This window comes from Haliotis asinina, chromosome 6, assembly GCF_037392515.1.
Source record: "Haliotis asinina isolate JCU_RB_2024 chromosome 6, JCU_Hal_asi_v2, whole genome shotgun sequence".
Lineage (NCBI taxonomy): Eukaryota > Metazoa > Mollusca > Gastropoda > Lepetellida > Haliotidae > Haliotis > Haliotis asinina.
The window spans coordinates 2,302,157-2,318,800 of NC_090285.1; the positions used below are offsets into that span (position 1 = coordinate 2,302,157).

Consider the following 16,644-nt stretch of genomic DNA (forward strand, 5'->3'; position numbering starts at 1 on the left):
AACACTTCCTCCTTGCCAGCTGTCTTCTTTAACTTAAGAATGGGAAGCTAAGAAAAGGCACAGTTAGTGTGAAGCATCGGTGGTCTAGTGGTAGAATACTCGCCTGCCACGCGGGTGACCCGGGTTCGATTCCCGGTCGATGCACACTCTTTTGTTTTTTTTGCGCCTCTAGGGGTTGAAAAAGAGGTCTCCAAACGCTTGTCTCCTGGTAAGAACATCTAGTCTGTGACGCAATGTGATTGTTGTCAGTGATGTCACGTTTCTGTGACGTCAGGCCATTGTGAGGTCACAGGTGAGTCTTTCTATAGATATCAGAAGGTTGGAATGAGAGAACGTGTCCATTTACATGACTCCATTTGAAGTCGATGTAAGGACGGAACGTTGTGCAGCTTTTAGTATTGTCCAACACCAATCGGTGTCAGGCTGTCAATGAAGCAGTAAAACCGTCAGTTCTACGTTGGATTACACACAATATTTCACTTCACAGCATGGCTGAGATAACAGAAAGTGTCCACAGCAAATTATACATATCAACATGATGTATAGTCATGGAGTAATTTATTTGTACTTTCTTCAGTCACAGATAAACTCGACGTTTCTCCACCTATGTTCCTGCAAGAGTAAAAAGATGCGTCGGCCGGGAATCGAACCCGGATCGACTGCTTGGAAGGCAACCATGCTAACCTTTACACCACCGACGCTGACCATGCTAAGCTTTGTTGAATAGGCATCTTAATGAAATTTGCTGATTGATTGGCCACGCCTCGAGGCACGCCACTAAATGAGACGGCTTACGTCACAAACTGAATGAAATTGGGCTTTTGAAATGTATTTCTGTCTTATGCAACGAGGGTCTACAATCTACGAAGCACTGATAACAAATTGTATTGAAATGAAGAGGACACTGCATTTGCATCCATATGGAGTAAATGGACACGTCAGCTGAACACTTCCTCCTTGCCAGCTGTCTTCTTTAACTTAAGAATGGGAAGCTAAGAAAAGGCACAGTTAGTGTGAAGCATCGGTGGTCTAGTGGTAGAATACTCGCCTGCCACGCGGGTGACCCGGGTTCGATTCCCGGTCGATGCACACTCTTTTGGTTTTTTGCGCCTCTAGGGGTTGAAAAAGCGGCCTCCAAACGCTTGTCTCCTGGTAAGAACACCTAGTCTGTGACGCAATGTGATTGTTGTCAGTGATGTCACGTTTCTGTGACGTCAGGCCATTGTGAGGTCACAGGTGAGTCTTTCTATATATATCAGAACGTTGGAATGAGAGAACGTGTCCATTTACATGACTCCATTTGAAGTCGATGTAAGGACGGAACGTTGTGCAGCTTTCAGCATTGTCCCACACCAATCGGTGTCAGGCTGTCAATGAAGCAGTAAAACCGTCAGTTCTACGTTGGATTACACACAATATTTCACTTCACAGCATGGCTGAGATAACAGAAAGTGTCCACAGCAAATTATACATATCAACATGATGTATAGTCATGGAGTATGTCATTTGTACTTTCTTCAGTCACAGATGAACTCGACGTTTCTCCACCTATGTTCCTGCAGGAGTATAAAGATGCGTCGGCTGGGAATCGAACCCGGATCGACTGCTTGGAAGGCAACCATGCTAACCTTTACACCACCGACGCTGACCATGCTAAGCTTTGTTGAATAGGCATCTTAATGAAATTTGCTGATTGATTGGCCACGCCTCGAGGCACGCCACTAAATGAGACGGCTTACGTCACAAACTGAATGAAATTGGGCTTTTGAAATGTATTTCTGTCTTATGCAACGAGGGTCTACAATCTACGAAGCACTGATAACAAATTGTATTGAAATGAAGAGGACACTGCATTTGCATCCATATGGAGTAAATGGACACGTCAGCTGAACACTTCCTCCTTGCCAGCTGTCTTCTTTAACTTAAGAATGGGAAGCTAAGAAAAGGCACAGTTAGTGTGAAGCATCGGTGGTCTAGTGGTAGAATACTCGCCTGCCTCGCGGGTGACCCGGGTTCGATTCCCGGTCGATGCACACTCTTTTGTTTTTTTTGCGCCTCTAGGGGTTGAAAAAGCGGCCTCCAAACGCTTGTCTCCTTGTAAGAACATTTAGTCTGTGACGCAATGTGATTGTTGTCAGTGATGTCACGTTTCTGTGACGTCAGGACATTGTGAGGTCACAGGTGAGTCTTTCTATAGATATCAGAAGGTTGGAATGAGAGAACGTGTCCATTTACATGACTCCATTTGAAGTCGATGTAAGGACGGAACGTTGTGCAGCTTTCAGCATTGTCCCACACCAATCGGTGTCAGGCTGTCAATGAAGCAGTAATACCGTCAGTTCTACGTTGGATTACACACAATATTTCACTTCACAGCATGGCTGAGATAACAGAAAGTGTCCACAGCAAATTATACATATCAACATGATGTATAGTCATGGAGTATGTCATTTGTACTTTCTTCAGTCACAGATGAACTCGACGTTTCTCCACCTATGTTCCTGCAGGAGTAAAAAGATGCGTCGGCCGGGAATCGAACCCGGATCGACTGCTTGGAAGGCAACCATGCTAACCTTTACACCACCGACGCTGACCATGCTAAGCTTTGTTGAATAGGCATCTTAATGAAATTTGCTGATTGATTGGCCACGCCTCGAGGCACGCCACTAAATGAGACGGCTTACGTCACAAACTGAATGAAATTGGGCTTTTGAAATGTATTTCTGTCTTATGCAACGAGGGTCTACAATCTACGAAGCACTGATAACAAATTGTATTGAAATGAAGAGGACACTGCATTTGCATCCTTATGGAGTAAATGGACACGTCAGCTGAACACTTCCTCCTTGCCAGCTGTCTTCTTTAACTTAAGAATGGGAAGCTAAGAAAAGGCACAGTTAGTGTGAAGCATCGGTGGTCTAGTGGTAGAATACTCGCCTGCCACGCGGGTGACCCGGGTTCGATTCCCGGTCGATGCACACTCTTTTGGTTTTTTGCGCCTCTAGGGGTTGAAAAAGCGGCCTCCAAACGCTTGTCTCCTGGTAAGAACACCTAGTCTGTGACGCAATGTGATTGTTGTCAGTGATGTCACGTTTCTGTGACGTCAGGCCATTGTGAGGTCACAGGTGAGTCTTTCTATAGATATCAGAAGGTTGGAATGAGAGAACGTGTCCATTTACATGACTCCATTTGAAGTCGATGTAAGGACGGAACGTTGTGCAGCTTTCAGCATTGTCCCACACCAATCGGTGTCAGGCTGTCAATGAAGCAGTAAAACCGTCAGTTCTACGTTGGATTACACACAATATTTCACTTCACAGCATGGCTGAGATAACAGAAAGTGTCCACAGCAAATTATACATATCAACATGATGTATAGTCATGGAGTATGTCATTTGTACTTTCTTCAGTCACAGATGAACTCGACGTTTCTCCACCTATGTTCCTGCAGGAGTAAAAAGATGCGTCGGCCGGGAATCGAACCCGGATCGACTGCTTGGAAGGCAACCATGCTAACCTTTACACCACCGACGCTGACCATGCTAAGCTTTGTTGAATAGGCATCTTAATGAAATTTGCTGATTGATTGGCCACGCCTCGAGGCACGCCACTAAATGAGACGGCTTACGTCACAAACTGAATGAAATTGGGCTTTTGAAATGTATTTCTGTCTTATGCAACGAGGGTCTACAATCTACGAAGCACTGATAACAAATTGTATTGAAATGAAGAGGACACTGCATTTGCATCCATATGGAGTAAATGGACACGTCAGCTGAACACTTCCTCCTTGCCAGCTGTCTTCTTTAACTTAAGAATGGGAAGCTAAGAAAAGGCACAGTTAGTGTGAAGCATCGGTGGTCTAGTGGTAGAATACTCGCCTGCCACGCGGGTGACCCGGGTTCGATTCCCGGTCGATGCACACTCTTTTGTTTTTTTGCGCCTCTAGGGGTTGAAAAAGCGGCCTCCAAACGCTTGTCTCCTGGTAAGAACACCTAGTCTGTGACGCAATGTGATTGTTGTCAGTGATGTCACGTTTCTGTGACGTCAGGCCATTGTGAGGTCACAGGTGAGTCTTTCTATAGATATCAGAAGGTTGGAATGAGAGAACGTGTCCATTTACATGACTCCATTTGAAGTCGATGTAAGGACGGAACGTTGTGCAGCTTTCAGCATTGTCCCACACCAATCGGTGTCAGGCTGTCAATGAAGCAGTAATACCGTCAGTTCTACGTTGGATTACACACAATATTTCACTTCACAGCATGGCTGAGATAACAGAAAGTGTCCACAGCAAATTATACATATCAACATGATGTATAGTCATGGAGTATGTCATTTGTACTTTCTTCAGTCACAGATGAACTCGACGTTTCTCCACCTATGTTCCTGCAGGAGTAAAAAGATGCGTCGGCCGGGAATCGAACCCGGATCGACTGCTTGGAAGGCAACCATGCTAACCTTTACACCACCGACGCTGACCATGCTAAGCTTTGTTGAATAGGCATCTTAATGAAATTTGCTGATTGATTGGCCACGCCTCGAGGCACGCCACTAAATGAGACGGCTTACGTCACAAACTGAATGAAATTGGGCTTTTGAAATGTATTTCTGTCTTATGCAACGAGGGTCTACAATCTACGAAGCACTGATAACAAATTGTATATAAATGAAGAGGACACTGCATTTGCATCCTTATGGAGTAAATGGACACGTCAGCTGAACACTTCCTCCTTGCCAGCTGTCTTCTTTAACTTAAGAATGGGAAGCTAAGAAAAGGCACAGTTAGTGTGAAGCATCGGTGGTCTAGTGGTAGAATACTCGCCTGCCACGCGGGTGACCCGGGTTCGATTCCCGGTCGATGCACACTCTTTTGGTTTTTTGCGCCTCTAGGGGTTGAAAAAGCGGCCTCCAAACGCTTGTCTCCTGGTAAGAACACCTAGTCTGTGACGCAATGTGATTGTTGTCAGTGATGTCACGTTTCTGTGACGTCAGGCCATTGTGAGGTCACAGGTGAGTCTTTCTATAGATATCAGAAGGTTGGAATGAGAGAACGTGTCCATTTACATGACTCCATTTGAAGTCGATGTAAGGACGGAACGTTGTGCAGCTTTCAGCATTGTCCCACACCAATCGGTGTCAGGCTGTCAATGAAGCAGTAAAACCGTCAGTTCTACGTTGGATTACACACAATATTTCACTTCACAGCATGGCTGAGATAACAGAAAGTGTCCACAGCAAATTATACATATCAACATGATGTATAGTCATGGAGTATGTCATTTGTACTTTCTTCAGTCACAGATGAACTCGACGTTTCTCCACCTATGTTCCTGCAGGAGTAAAAAGATGCGTCGGCCGGGAATCGAACCCGGATCGACTGCTTGGAAGGCAACCATGCTAACCTTTACACCACCGACGCTGACCATGCTAAGCTTTGTTGAATAGGCATCTTAATGAAATTTGCTGATTGATTGGCCACGCCTCGAGGCACGCCACTAAATGAGACGGCTTACGTCACAAACTGAATGAAATTGGGCTTTTGAAATGTATTTCTGTCTTATGCAACGAGGGTCTACAATCTACGAAGCACTGATAACAAATTGTATTGAAATGAAGAGGACACTGCATTTGCATCCATATGGAGTAAATGGACACGTCAGCTGAACACTTCCTCCTTGCCAGCTGTCTTCTTTAACTTAAGAATGGGAAGCTAAGAAAAGGCACAGTTAGTGTGAAGCATCGGTGGTCTAGTGGTAGAATACTCGCCTGCCACGCGGGTGACCCGGGTTCGATTCCCGGTCGATGCACACTCTTTTGTTTTTTTGCGCCTCTAGGGGTTGAAAAAGCGGCCTCCAAACGCTTGTCTCCTGGTAAGAACACCTAGTCTGTGACGCAATGTGATTGTTGTCAGTGATGTCACGTTTCTGTGACGTCAGGCCATTGTGAGGTCACAGGTGAGTCTTTCTATAGATATCAGAAGGTTGGAATGAGAGAACGTGTCCATTTACATGACTCCATTTGAAGTCGATGTAAGGACGGAACGTTGTGCAGCTTTCAGCATTGTCCCACACCAATCGGTGTCAGGCTGTCAATGAAGCAGTAAAACCGTCAGTTCTACGTTGTATTACACACAATATTTCACTTCACAGCATGGCTGAGATAACAGAAAGTGTCCACAGCAAATTATACATATCAACATGATGTATAGTCATGGAGTATGTCATTTGTACTTTCTTCAGTCACAGATGAACTCGACGTTTCTCCACTTATGTTCCTGCAGGAGTATAAAGATGCGTCGGCCGGGAATCGAACCCGGATCGACTGCTTGGAAGGCAACCATGCTAACCTTTACACCACCGACGCTGACCATGCTAAGCTTTGTTGAATAGGCATCTTAATGAAATTTGCTGATTGATTGGCCACGCCTCGAGGCACGCCACTAAATGAGACGGCTTACGTCACAAACTGAATGAAATTGGGCTTTTGAAATGTATTTCTGTCTTATGCAACGAGGGTCTACAATCTACGAAGCACTGATAACAAATTGTATTGAAATGAAGAGGACACTGCATTTGCATCCTTATGGAGTAAATGGACACGTCAGCTGAACACTTCCTCCTTGCCAGCTGTCTTCTTTAACTTAAGAATGGGAAGCTAAGAAAAGGCACAGTTAGTGTGAAGCATCGGTGGTCTAGTGGTAGAATACTCGCCTGCCACGCGGGTGACCCGGGTTCGATTCCCGGTCGATGCACACTCTTTTGGTTTTTTGCGCCTCTAGGGGTTGAAAAAGCGGCCTCCAAACGCTTGTCTCCTGGTAAGAACACCTAGTCTGTGACGCAATGTGATTGTTGTCAGTGATGTCACGTTTCTGTGACGTCAGGCCATTGTGAGGTCACAGGTGAGTCTTTCTATAGATATCAGAAGGTTGGAATGAGAGAACGTGTCCATTTACATGACTCCATTTGAAGTCGATGTAAGGACGGAACGTTGTGCAGCTTTCAGCATTGTCCCACACCAATCGGTGTCAGGCTGTCAATGAAGCAGTAAAACCGTCAGTTCTACGTTGGATTACACACAATATTTCACTTCACAGCATGGCTGAGATAACAGAAAGTGTCCACAGCAAATTATACATATCAACATGATGTATAGTCATGGAGTATGTCATTTGTACTTTCTTCAGTCACAGATGAACTCGACGTTTCTCCACCTATGTTCCTGCAGGAGTAAAAAGATGCGTCGGCCGGGAATCGAACCCGGATCGACTGCTTGGAAGGCAACCATGCTAACCTTTACACCACCGACGCTGACCATGCTAAGCTTTGTTGAATAGGCATCTTAATGAAATTTGCTGATTGATTGGCCACGCCTCGAGGCACGCCACTAAATGAGACGGCTTACGTCACAAACTGAATGAAATTGGGCTTTTGAAATGTATTTCTGTCTTATGCAACGAGGGTCTACAATCTACGAAGCACTGATAACAAATTGTATTGAAATGAAGAGGACACTGCATTTGCATCCATATGGAGTAAATGGACACGTCAGCTGAACACTTCCTCCTTGCCAGCTGTCTTCTTTAACTTAAGAATGGGAAGCTAAGAAAAGGCACAGTTAGTGTGAAGCATCGGTGGTCTAGTGGTAGAATACTCGCCTGCCACGCGGGTGACCCGGGTTCGATTCCCGGTCGATGCACACTCTTTTGTTTTTTTGCGCCTCTAGGGGTTGAAAAAGCGGCCTCCAAACGCTTGTCTCCTGGTAAGAACACCTAGTCTGTGACGCAATGTGATTGTTGTCAGTGATGTCACGTTTCTGTGACGTCAGGCCATTGTGAGGTCACAGGTGAGTCTTTCTATAGATATCAGAAGGTTGGAATGAGAGAACGTGTCCATTTACATGACTCCATTTGAAGTCGATGTAAGGACGGAACGTTGTGCAGCTTTCAGCATTGTCCCACACCAATCGGTGTCAGGCTGTCAATGAAGCAGTAAAACCGTCAGTTCTACGTTGGATTACACACAATATTTCACTTCACAGCATGGCTGAGATAACAGAAAGTGTCCACAGCAAATTATACATATCAACATGATGTATAGTCATGGAGTATGTCATTTGTACTTTCTTCAGTCACAGATGAACTCGACGTTTCTCCACCTATGTTCCTGCAGGAGTAAAAAGATGCGTCGGCCGGGAATCGAACCCGGATCGACTGCTTGGAAGGCAACCATGCTAACCTTTACACCACCGACGCTGACCATGCTAAGCTTTGTTGAATAGGCATCTTAATGAAATTTGCTGATTGATTGGCCACGCCTCGAGGCACGCCACTAAATGAGACGGCTTACGTCACAAACTGAATGAAATTGGGCTTTTGAAATGTATTTCTGTCTTATGCAACGAGGGTCTACAATCTACGAAGCACTGATAACAAATTGTATTGAAATGAAGAGGACACTGCATTTGCATCCATATGGAGTAAATGGACACGTCAGCTGAACACTTCCTCCTTGCCAGCTGTCTTCTTTAACTTAAGAATGGGAAGCTAAGAAAAGGCACAGTTAGTGTGAAGCATCGGTGGTCTAGTGGTAGAATACTCGCCTGCCACGCGGGTGACCCGGGTTCGATTCCCGGTCGATGCACACTCTTTTGTTTTTTTGCGCCTCTAGGGGTTGAAAAAGCGGCCTCCAAACGCTTGTCTCCTGGTAAGAACACCTAGTCTGTGACGCAATGTGATTGTTGTCAGTGATGTCACGTTTCTGTGACGTCAGGCCATTGTGAGGTCACAGGTGAGTCTTTCTATAGATATCAGAAGGTTGGAATGAGAGAACGTGTCCATTTACATGACTCCATTTGAAGTCGATGTAAGGACGGAACGTTGTGCAGCTTTCAGCATTGTCCCACACCAATCGGTGTCAGGCTGTCAATGAAGCAGTAAAACCGTCAGTTCTACGTTGTATTACACACAATATTTCACTTCACAGCATGGCTGAGATAACAGAAAGTGTCCACAGCAAATTATACATATCAACATGATGTATAGTCATGGAGTATGTCATTTGTACTTTCTTCAGTCACAGATGAACTCGACGTTTCTCCACTTATGTTCCTGCAGGAGTATAAAGATGCGTCGGCCGGGAATCGAACCCGGATCGACTGCTTGGAAGGCAACCATGCTAACCTTTACACCACCGACGCTGACCATGCTAAGCTTTGTTGAATAGGCATCTTAATGAAATTTGCTGATTGATTGGCCACGCCTCGAGGCACGCCACTAAATGAGACGGCTTACGTCACAAACTGAATGAAATTGGGCTTTTGAAATGTATTTCTGTCTTATGCAACGAGGGTCTACAATCTACGAAGCACTGATAACAAATTGTATTGAAATGAAGAGGACACTGCATTTGCATCCTTATGGAGTAAATGGACACGTCAGCTGAACACTTCCTCCTTGCCAGCTGTCTTCTTTAACTTAAGAATGGGAAGCTAAGAAAAGGCACAGTTAGTGTGAAGCATCGGTGGTCTAGTGGTAGAATACTCGCCTGCCACGCGGGTGACCCGGGTTCGATTCCCGGTCGATGCACACTCTTTTGGTTTTTTGCGCCTCTAGGGGTTGAAAAAGCGGCCTCCAAACGCTTGTCTCCTGGTAAGAACACCTAGTCTGTGACGCAATGTGATTGTTGTCAGTGATGTCACGTTTCTGTGACGTCAGGCCATTGTGAGGTCACAGGTGAGTCTTTCTATAGATATCAGAAGGTTGGAATGAGAGAACGTGTCCATTTACATGACTCCATTTGAAGTCGATGTAAGGACGGAACGTTGTGCAGCTTTCAGCATTGTCCCACACCAATCGGTGTCAGGCTGTCAATGAAGCAGTAAAACCGTCAGTTCTACGTTGGATTACACACAATATTTCACTTCACAGCATGGCTGAGATAACAGAAAGTGTCCACAGCAAATTATACATATCAACATGATGTATAGTCATGGAGTATGTCATTTGTACTTTCTTCAGTCACAGATGAACTCGACGTTTCTCCACCTATGTTCCTGCAGGAGTAAAAAGATGCGTCGGCCGGGAATCGAACCCGGATCGACTGCTTGGAAGGCAACCATGCTAACCTTTACACCACCGACGCTGACCATGCTAAGCTTTGTTGAATAGGCATCTTAATGAAATTTGCTGATTGATTGGCCACGCCTCGAGGCACGCCACTAAATGAGACGGCTTACGTCACAAACTGAATGAAATTGGGCTTTTGAAATGTATTTCTGTCTTATGCAACGAGGGTCTACAATCTACGAAGCACTGATAACAAATTGTATTGAAATGAAGAGGACACTGCATTTGCATCCATATGGAGTAAATGGACACGTCAGCTGAACACTTCCTCCTTGCCAGCTGTCTTCTTTAACTTAAGAATGGGAAGCTAAGAAAAGGCACAGTTAGTGTGAAGCATCGGTGGTCTAGTGGTAGAATACTCGCCTGCCACGCGGGTGACCCGGGTTCGATTCCCGGTCGATGCACACTCTTTTGTTTTTTTGCGCCTCTAGGGGTTGAAAAAGCGGCCTCCAAACGCTTGTCTCCTGGTAAGAACACCTAGTCTGTGACGCAATGTGATTGTTGTCAGTGATGTCACGTTTCTGTGACGTCAGGACATTGTGAGGTCACAGGTGAGTCTTTCTATAGATATCAGAAGGTTGGAATGAGAGAACGTGTCCATTTACATGACTCCATTTGAAGTCGATGTAAGGACGGAACGTTGTGCAGCTTTCAGCATTGTCCCACACCAATCGGTGTCAGGCTGTCAATGAAGCAGTAATACCGTCAATTCTACGTTGGATTACACACAATATTTCACTTCACAGCATGGCTGAGATAACAGAAAGTGTCCACAGCAAATTATACATATCAACATGATGTATAGTCATGGAGTATGTCATTTGTACTTTCTTCAGTCACAGATGAACTCGACGTTTCTCCACCTATGTTCCTGCAGGAGTAAAAAGATGCGTCGGCCGGGAATCGAACCCGGATCGACTGCTTGGAAGGCAACCATGCTAACCTTTACACCACCGACGCTGACCATGCTAAGCTTTGTTGAATAGGCATCTTAATGAAATTTGCTGATTGATTGGCCACGCCTCGAGGCACGCCACTAAATGAGACGGCTTACGTCACAAACTGAATGAAATTGGGCTTTTGAAATGTATTTCTGTCTTATGCAACGAGGGTCTACAATCTACGAAGCACTGATAACAAATTGTATTGAAATGAAGAGGACACTGCATTTGCATCCTTATGGAGTAAATGGACACGTCAGCTGAACACTTCCTCCTTGCCAGCTGTCTTCTTTAACTTAAGAATGGGAAGCTAAGAAAAGGCACAGTTAGTGTGAAGCATCGGTGGTCTAGTGGTAGAATACTCGCCTGCCACGCGGGTGACCCGGGTTCGATTCCCGGTCGATGCACACTCTTTTGGTTTTTTGCGCCTCTAGGGGTTGAAAAAGCGGCCTCCAAACGCTTGTCTCCTGGTAAGAACACCTAGTCTGTGACGCAATGTGATTGTTGTCAGTGATGTCACGTTTCTGTGACGTCAGGCCATTGTGAGGTCACAGGTGAGTCTTTCTATAGATATCAGAAGGTTGGAATGAGAGAACGTGTCCATTTACATGACTCCATTTGAAGTCGATGTAAGGACGGAACGTTGTGCAGCTTTCAGCATTGTCCCACACCAATCGGTGTCAGGCTGTCAATGAAGCAGTAAAACCGTCAGTTCTACGTTGGATTACACACAATATTTCACTTCACAGCATGGCTGAGATAACAGAAAGTGTCCACAGCAAATTATACATATCAACATGATGTATAGTCATGGAGTATGTCATTTGTACTTTCTTCAGTCACAGATGAACTCGACGTTTCTCCACCTATGTTCCTGCAGGAGTAAAAAGATGCGTCGGCCGGGAATCGAACCCGGATCGACTGCTTGGAAGGCAACCATGCTAACCTTTACACCACCGACGCTGACCATGCTAAGCTTTGTTGAATAGGCATCTTAATGAAATTTGCTGATTGATTGGCCACGCCTCGAGGCACGCCACTAAATGAGACGGCTTACGTCACAAACTGAATGAAATTGGGCTTTTGAAATGTATTTCTGTCTTATGCAACGAGGGTCTACAATCTACGAAGCACTGATAACAAATTGTATTGAAATGAAGAGGACACTGCATTTGCATCCATATGGAGTAAATGGACACGTCAGCTGAACACTTCCTCCTTGCCAGCTGTCTTCTTTAACTTAAGAATGGGAAGCTAAGAAAAGGCACAGTTAGTGTGAAGCATCGGTGGTCTAGTGGTAGAATACTCGCCTGCCACGCGGGTGACCCGGGTTCGATTCCCGGTCGATGCACACTCTTTTGTTTTTTTGCGCCTCTAGGGGTTGAAAAAGCGGCCTCCAAACGCTTGTCTCCTGGTAAGAACACCTAGTCTGTGACGCAATGTGATTGTTGTCAGTGATGTCACGTTTCTGTGACGTCAGGACATTGTGAGGTCACAGGTGAGTCTTTCTATAGATATCAGAAGGTTGGAATGAGAGAACGTGTCCATTTACATGACTCCATTTGAAGTCGATGTAAGGACGGAACGTTGTGCAGCTTTCAGCATTGTCCCACACCAATCGGTGTCAGGCTGTCAATGAAGCAGTAATACCGTCAATTCTACGTTGGATTACACACAATATTTCACTTCACAGCATGGCTGAGATAACAGAAAGTGTCCACAGCAAATTATACATATCAACATGATGTATAGTCATGGAGTATGTCATTTGTACTTTCTTCAGTCACAGATGAACTCGACGTTTCTCCACCTATGTTCCTGCAGGAGTAAAAAGATGCGTCGGCCGGGAATCGAACCCGGATCGACTGCTTGGAAGGCAACCATGCTAACCTTTACACCACCGACGCTGACCATGCTAAGCTTTGTTGAATAGGCATCTTAATGAAATTTGCTGATTGATTGGCCACGCCTCGAGGCACGCCACTAAATGAGACGGCTTACGTCACAAACTGAATGAAATTGGGCTTTTGAAATGTATTTCTGTCTTATGCAACGAGGGTCTACAATCTACGAAGCACTGATAACAAATTGTATTGAAATGAAGAGGACACTGCATTTGCATCCTTATGGAGTAAATGGACACGTCAGCTGAACACTTCCTCCTTGCCAGCTGTCTTCTTTAACTTAAGAATGGGAAGCTAAGAAAAGGCACAGTTAGTGTGAAGCATCGGTGGTCTAGTGGTAGAATACTCGCCTGCCACGCGGGTGACCCGGGTTCGATTCCCGGTCGATGCACACTCTTTTGGTTTTTTGCGCCTCTAGGGGTTGAAAAAGCGGCCTCCAAACGCTTGTCTCCTGGTAAGAACACCTAGTCTGTGACGCAATGTGATTGTTGTCAGTGATGTCACGTTTCTGTGACGTCAGGCCATTGTGAGGTCACAGGTGAGTCTTTCTATAGATATCAGAAGGTTGGAATGAGAGAACGTGTCCATTTACATGACTCCATTTGAAGTCGATGTAAGGACGGAACGTTGTGCAGCTTTCAGCATTGTCCCACACCAATCGGTGTCAGGCTGTCAATGAAGCAGTAATACCGTCAATTCTACGTTGGATTACACACAATATTTCACTTCACAGCATGGCTGAGATAACAGAAAGTGTCCACAGCAAATTATACATATCAACATGATGTATAGTCATGGAGTATGTCATTTGTACTTTCTTCAGTCACAGATGAACTCGACGTTTCTCCACCTATGTTCCTGCAGGAGTAAAAAGATGCGTCGGCCGGGAATCGAACCCGGATCGACTGCTTGGAAGGCAACCATGCTAACCTTTACACCACCGACGCTGACCATGCTAAGCTTTGTTGAATAGGCATCTTAATGAAATTTGCTGATTGATTGGCCACGCCTCGAGGCACGCCACTAAATGAGACGGCTTACGTCACAAACTGAATGAAATTGGGCTTTTGAAATGTATTTCTGTCTTATGCAACGAGGGTCTACAATCTACGAAGCACTGATAACAAATTGTATTGAAATGAAGAGGACACTGCATTTGCATCCTTATGGAGTAAATGGACACGTCAGCTGAACACTTCCTCCTTGCCAGCTGTCTTCTTTAACTTAAGAATGGGAAGCTAAGAAAAGGCACAGTTAGTGTGAAGCATCGGTGGTCTAGTGGTAGAATACTCGCCTGCCACGCGGGTGACCCGGGTTCGATTCCCGGTCGATGCACACTCTTTTGGTTTTTTGCGCCTCTAGGGGTTGAAAAAGCGGCCTCCAAACGCTTGTCTCCTGGTAAGAACACCTAGTCTGTGACGCAATGTGATTGTTGTCAGTGATGTCACGTTTCTGTGACGTCAGGCCATTGTGAGGTCACAGGTGAGTCTTTCTATAGATATCAGAAGGTTGGAATGAGAGAACGTGTCCATTTACATGACTCCATTTGAAGTCGATGTAAGGACGGAACGTTGTGCAGCTTTCAGCATTGTCCCACACCAATCGGTGTCAGGCTGTCAATGAAGCAGTAAAACCGTCAGTTCTACGTTGGATTACACACAATATTTCACTTCACAGCATGGCTGAGATAACAGAAAGTGTCCACAGCAAATTATACATATCAACATGATGTATAGTCATGGAGTATGTCATTTGTACTTTCTTCAGTCACAGATGAACTCGACGTTTCTCCACCTATGTTCCTGCAGGAGTAAAAAGATGCGTCGGCTGGGAATCGAACCCGGATCGACTGCTTGGAAGGCAACCATGCTAACCTTTACACCACCGACGCTGACCATGCTAAGCTTTGTTGAATAGGCATCTTAATGAAATTTGCTGATTGATTGGCCACGCCTCGAGGCACGCCACTAAATGAGACGGCTTACGTCACAAACTGAATGAAATTGGGCTTTTGAAATGTATTTCTGTCTTATGCAACGAGGGTCTACAATCTACGAAGCACTGATAACAAATTGTATTGAAATGAAGAGGACACTGCATTTGCATCCATATGGAGTAAATGGACACGTCAGCTGAACACTTCCTCCTTGCCAGCTGTCTTCTTTAACTTAAGAATGGGAAGCTAAGAAAAGGCACAGTTAGTGTGAAGCATCGGTGGTCTAGTGGTAGAATACTCGCCTGCCACGCGGGTGACCCGGGTTCGATTCCCGGTCGATGCACACTCTTTTGTTTTTTTGCGCCTCTAGGGGTTGAAAAAGCGGCCTCCAAACGCTTGTCTCCTGGTAAGAACACCTAGTCTGTGACGCAATGTGATTGTTGTCAGTGATGTCACGTTTCTGTGACGTCAGGCCATTGTGAGGTCACAGGTGAGTCTTTCTATAGATATCAGAAGGTTGGAATGAGAGAACGTGTCCATTTACATGACTCCATTTGAAGTCGATGTAAGGACGGAACGTTGTGCAGCTTTCAGCATTGTCCCACACCAATCGGTGTCAGGCTGTCAATGAAGCAGTAAAACCGTCAGTTCTACGTTGGATTACACACAATATTTCACTTCACAGCATGGCTGAGATAACAGAAAGTGTCCACAGCAAATTATACATATCAACATGATGTATAGTCATGGAGTATGTCATTTGTACTTTCTTCAGTCACAGATGAACTCGACGTTTCTCCACCTATGTTCCTGCAGGAGTAAAAAGATGCGTCGGCCGGGAATCGAACCCGGATCGACTGCTTGGAAGGCAACCATGCTAACCTTTACACCACCGACGCTGACCATGCTAAGCTTTGTTGAATAGGCATCTTAATGAAATTTGCTGATTGATTGGCCACGCCTCGAGGCACGCCACTAAATGAGACGGCTTACGTCACAAACTGAATGAAATTGGGCTTTTGAAATGTATTTCTGTCTTATGCAACGAGGGTCTACAATCTACGAAGCACTGATAACAAATTGTATTGAAATGAAGAGGACACTGCATTTGCATCCATATGGAGTAAATGGACACGTCAGCTGAACACTTCCTCCTTGCCAGCTGTCTTCTTTAACTTAAGAATGGGAAGCTAAGAAAAGGCACAGTTAGTGTGAAGCATCGGTGGTCTAGTGGTAGAATACTCGCCTGCCACGCGGGTGACCCGGGTTCGATTCCCGGTCGATGCACACTCTTTTGTTTTTTTGCGCCTCTAGGGGTTGAAAAAGCGGCCTCCAAACGCTTGTCTCCTGGTAAGAACACCTAGTCTGTGACGCAATGTGATTGTTGTCAGTGATGTCACGTTTCTGTGACGTCAGGACATTGTGAGGTCACAGGTGAGTCTTTCTATAGATATCAGAAGGTTGGAATGAGAGAACGTGTCCATTTACATGACTCCATTTGAAGTCGATGTAAGGACGGAACGTTGTGCAGCTTTCAGCATTGTCCCACACCAATCGGTGTCAGGCTGTCAATGAAGCAGTAATACCGTCAATTCTACGTTGGATTACACACAATATTTCACTTCACAGCATGGCTGAGATAACAGAAAGTGTCCACAGCAAATTATACATATCAACATGATGTATAGTCATGGAGTATGTCATTTGTACTTTCTTCAGTCACAGATGAACTCGACG

At 45.2% G+C, this 16,644-nt stretch overlaps 35 non-coding genes across 35 annotated transcripts; 18 read left to right on the forward strand and 17 right to left on the reverse strand.

Annotated features, from left to right (window-relative positions):
• Positions 1–73: 73 nt before the first annotated feature.
• Positions 74–144, forward strand: Trnag-gcc (transfer RNA glycine (anticodon GCC)). Its single transcript has one exon. It is a non-coding gene; the product is annotated as a tRNA-Gly (tRNA).
• Positions 145–629: 485 nt separating this feature from the next.
• On the reverse strand, positions 630–701 carry Trnag-ucc (transfer RNA glycine (anticodon UCC)). The gene has a single exon. It is a non-coding gene; the product is annotated as a tRNA-Gly (tRNA).
• A 317-nt stretch (positions 702–1,018) lies between these two features.
• Trnag-gcc (transfer RNA glycine (anticodon GCC)) lies at positions 1,019–1,089 on the forward strand. Its single transcript has one exon. It is a non-coding gene; the product is annotated as a tRNA-Gly (tRNA).
• Positions 1,090–1,573: 484 nt separating this feature from the next.
• On the reverse strand, positions 1,574–1,645 carry Trnag-ucc (transfer RNA glycine (anticodon UCC)). Its single transcript has one exon. It is a non-coding gene; the product is annotated as a tRNA-Gly (tRNA).
• Positions 1,646–1,962: 317 nt separating this feature from the next.
• On the forward strand, positions 1,963–2,033 carry Trnag-gcc (transfer RNA glycine (anticodon GCC)). The gene has a single exon. It is a non-coding gene; the product is annotated as a tRNA-Gly (tRNA).
• Positions 2,034–2,518: 485 nt separating this feature from the next.
• Positions 2,519–2,590, reverse strand: Trnag-ucc (transfer RNA glycine (anticodon UCC)). The gene has a single exon. It is a non-coding gene; the product is annotated as a tRNA-Gly (tRNA).
• Positions 2,591–2,907: 317 nt separating this feature from the next.
• Positions 2,908–2,978, forward strand: Trnag-gcc (transfer RNA glycine (anticodon GCC)). Its single transcript has one exon. It is a non-coding gene; the product is annotated as a tRNA-Gly (tRNA).
• A 484-nt stretch (positions 2,979–3,462) lies between these two features.
• On the reverse strand, positions 3,463–3,534 carry Trnag-ucc (transfer RNA glycine (anticodon UCC)). Its single transcript has one exon. It is a non-coding gene; the product is annotated as a tRNA-Gly (tRNA).
• Positions 3,535–3,851: 317 nt separating this feature from the next.
• On the forward strand, positions 3,852–3,922 carry Trnag-gcc (transfer RNA glycine (anticodon GCC)). Its single transcript has one exon. It is a non-coding gene; the product is annotated as a tRNA-Gly (tRNA).
• Positions 3,923–4,406: 484 nt separating this feature from the next.
• On the reverse strand, positions 4,407–4,478 carry Trnag-ucc (transfer RNA glycine (anticodon UCC)). Its single transcript has one exon. It is a non-coding gene; the product is annotated as a tRNA-Gly (tRNA).
• A 317-nt stretch (positions 4,479–4,795) lies between these two features.
• Trnag-gcc (transfer RNA glycine (anticodon GCC)) lies at positions 4,796–4,866 on the forward strand. Its single transcript has one exon. It is a non-coding gene; the product is annotated as a tRNA-Gly (tRNA).
• A 484-nt stretch (positions 4,867–5,350) lies between these two features.
• Positions 5,351–5,422, reverse strand: Trnag-ucc (transfer RNA glycine (anticodon UCC)). The gene has a single exon. It is a non-coding gene; the product is annotated as a tRNA-Gly (tRNA).
• Positions 5,423–5,739: 317 nt separating this feature from the next.
• On the forward strand, positions 5,740–5,810 carry Trnag-gcc (transfer RNA glycine (anticodon GCC)). Its single transcript has one exon. It is a non-coding gene; the product is annotated as a tRNA-Gly (tRNA).
• A 484-nt stretch (positions 5,811–6,294) lies between these two features.
• On the reverse strand, positions 6,295–6,366 carry Trnag-ucc (transfer RNA glycine (anticodon UCC)). The gene has a single exon. It is a non-coding gene; the product is annotated as a tRNA-Gly (tRNA).
• Positions 6,367–6,683: 317 nt separating this feature from the next.
• On the forward strand, positions 6,684–6,754 carry Trnag-gcc (transfer RNA glycine (anticodon GCC)). The gene has a single exon. It is a non-coding gene; the product is annotated as a tRNA-Gly (tRNA).
• Positions 6,755–7,238: 484 nt separating this feature from the next.
• On the reverse strand, positions 7,239–7,310 carry Trnag-ucc (transfer RNA glycine (anticodon UCC)). Its single transcript has one exon. It is a non-coding gene; the product is annotated as a tRNA-Gly (tRNA).
• A 317-nt stretch (positions 7,311–7,627) lies between these two features.
• Positions 7,628–7,698, forward strand: Trnag-gcc (transfer RNA glycine (anticodon GCC)). Its single transcript has one exon. It is a non-coding gene; the product is annotated as a tRNA-Gly (tRNA).
• Positions 7,699–8,182: 484 nt separating this feature from the next.
• Positions 8,183–8,254, reverse strand: Trnag-ucc (transfer RNA glycine (anticodon UCC)). The gene has a single exon. It is a non-coding gene; the product is annotated as a tRNA-Gly (tRNA).
• Positions 8,255–8,571: 317 nt separating this feature from the next.
• Positions 8,572–8,642, forward strand: Trnag-gcc (transfer RNA glycine (anticodon GCC)). Its single transcript has one exon. It is a non-coding gene; the product is annotated as a tRNA-Gly (tRNA).
• A 484-nt stretch (positions 8,643–9,126) lies between these two features.
• On the reverse strand, positions 9,127–9,198 carry Trnag-ucc (transfer RNA glycine (anticodon UCC)). Its single transcript has one exon. It is a non-coding gene; the product is annotated as a tRNA-Gly (tRNA).
• A 317-nt stretch (positions 9,199–9,515) lies between these two features.
• On the forward strand, positions 9,516–9,586 carry Trnag-gcc (transfer RNA glycine (anticodon GCC)). The gene has a single exon. It is a non-coding gene; the product is annotated as a tRNA-Gly (tRNA).
• A 484-nt stretch (positions 9,587–10,070) lies between these two features.
• Positions 10,071–10,142, reverse strand: Trnag-ucc (transfer RNA glycine (anticodon UCC)). Its single transcript has one exon. It is a non-coding gene; the product is annotated as a tRNA-Gly (tRNA).
• Positions 10,143–10,459: 317 nt separating this feature from the next.
• Positions 10,460–10,530, forward strand: Trnag-gcc (transfer RNA glycine (anticodon GCC)). The gene has a single exon. It is a non-coding gene; the product is annotated as a tRNA-Gly (tRNA).
• A 484-nt stretch (positions 10,531–11,014) lies between these two features.
• Trnag-ucc (transfer RNA glycine (anticodon UCC)) lies at positions 11,015–11,086 on the reverse strand. Its single transcript has one exon. It is a non-coding gene; the product is annotated as a tRNA-Gly (tRNA).
• Positions 11,087–11,403: 317 nt separating this feature from the next.
• Trnag-gcc (transfer RNA glycine (anticodon GCC)) lies at positions 11,404–11,474 on the forward strand. The gene has a single exon. It is a non-coding gene; the product is annotated as a tRNA-Gly (tRNA).
• Positions 11,475–11,958: 484 nt separating this feature from the next.
• On the reverse strand, positions 11,959–12,030 carry Trnag-ucc (transfer RNA glycine (anticodon UCC)). The gene has a single exon. It is a non-coding gene; the product is annotated as a tRNA-Gly (tRNA).
• A 317-nt stretch (positions 12,031–12,347) lies between these two features.
• Positions 12,348–12,418, forward strand: Trnag-gcc (transfer RNA glycine (anticodon GCC)). Its single transcript has one exon. It is a non-coding gene; the product is annotated as a tRNA-Gly (tRNA).
• A 484-nt stretch (positions 12,419–12,902) lies between these two features.
• Positions 12,903–12,974, reverse strand: Trnag-ucc (transfer RNA glycine (anticodon UCC)). The gene has a single exon. It is a non-coding gene; the product is annotated as a tRNA-Gly (tRNA).
• Positions 12,975–13,291: 317 nt separating this feature from the next.
• Positions 13,292–13,362, forward strand: Trnag-gcc (transfer RNA glycine (anticodon GCC)). The gene has a single exon. It is a non-coding gene; the product is annotated as a tRNA-Gly (tRNA).
• A 484-nt stretch (positions 13,363–13,846) lies between these two features.
• Trnag-ucc (transfer RNA glycine (anticodon UCC)) lies at positions 13,847–13,918 on the reverse strand. Its single transcript has one exon. It is a non-coding gene; the product is annotated as a tRNA-Gly (tRNA).
• Positions 13,919–14,235: 317 nt separating this feature from the next.
• Trnag-gcc (transfer RNA glycine (anticodon GCC)) lies at positions 14,236–14,306 on the forward strand. The gene has a single exon. It is a non-coding gene; the product is annotated as a tRNA-Gly (tRNA).
• A 484-nt stretch (positions 14,307–14,790) lies between these two features.
• Trnag-ucc (transfer RNA glycine (anticodon UCC)) lies at positions 14,791–14,862 on the reverse strand. Its single transcript has one exon. It is a non-coding gene; the product is annotated as a tRNA-Gly (tRNA).
• Positions 14,863–15,179: 317 nt separating this feature from the next.
• Positions 15,180–15,250, forward strand: Trnag-gcc (transfer RNA glycine (anticodon GCC)). The gene has a single exon. It is a non-coding gene; the product is annotated as a tRNA-Gly (tRNA).
• A 484-nt stretch (positions 15,251–15,734) lies between these two features.
• On the reverse strand, positions 15,735–15,806 carry Trnag-ucc (transfer RNA glycine (anticodon UCC)). Its single transcript has one exon. It is a non-coding gene; the product is annotated as a tRNA-Gly (tRNA).
• A 317-nt stretch (positions 15,807–16,123) lies between these two features.
• Positions 16,124–16,194, forward strand: Trnag-gcc (transfer RNA glycine (anticodon GCC)). The gene has a single exon. It is a non-coding gene; the product is annotated as a tRNA-Gly (tRNA).
• Positions 16,195–16,644: the final 450 nt, after the last annotated feature.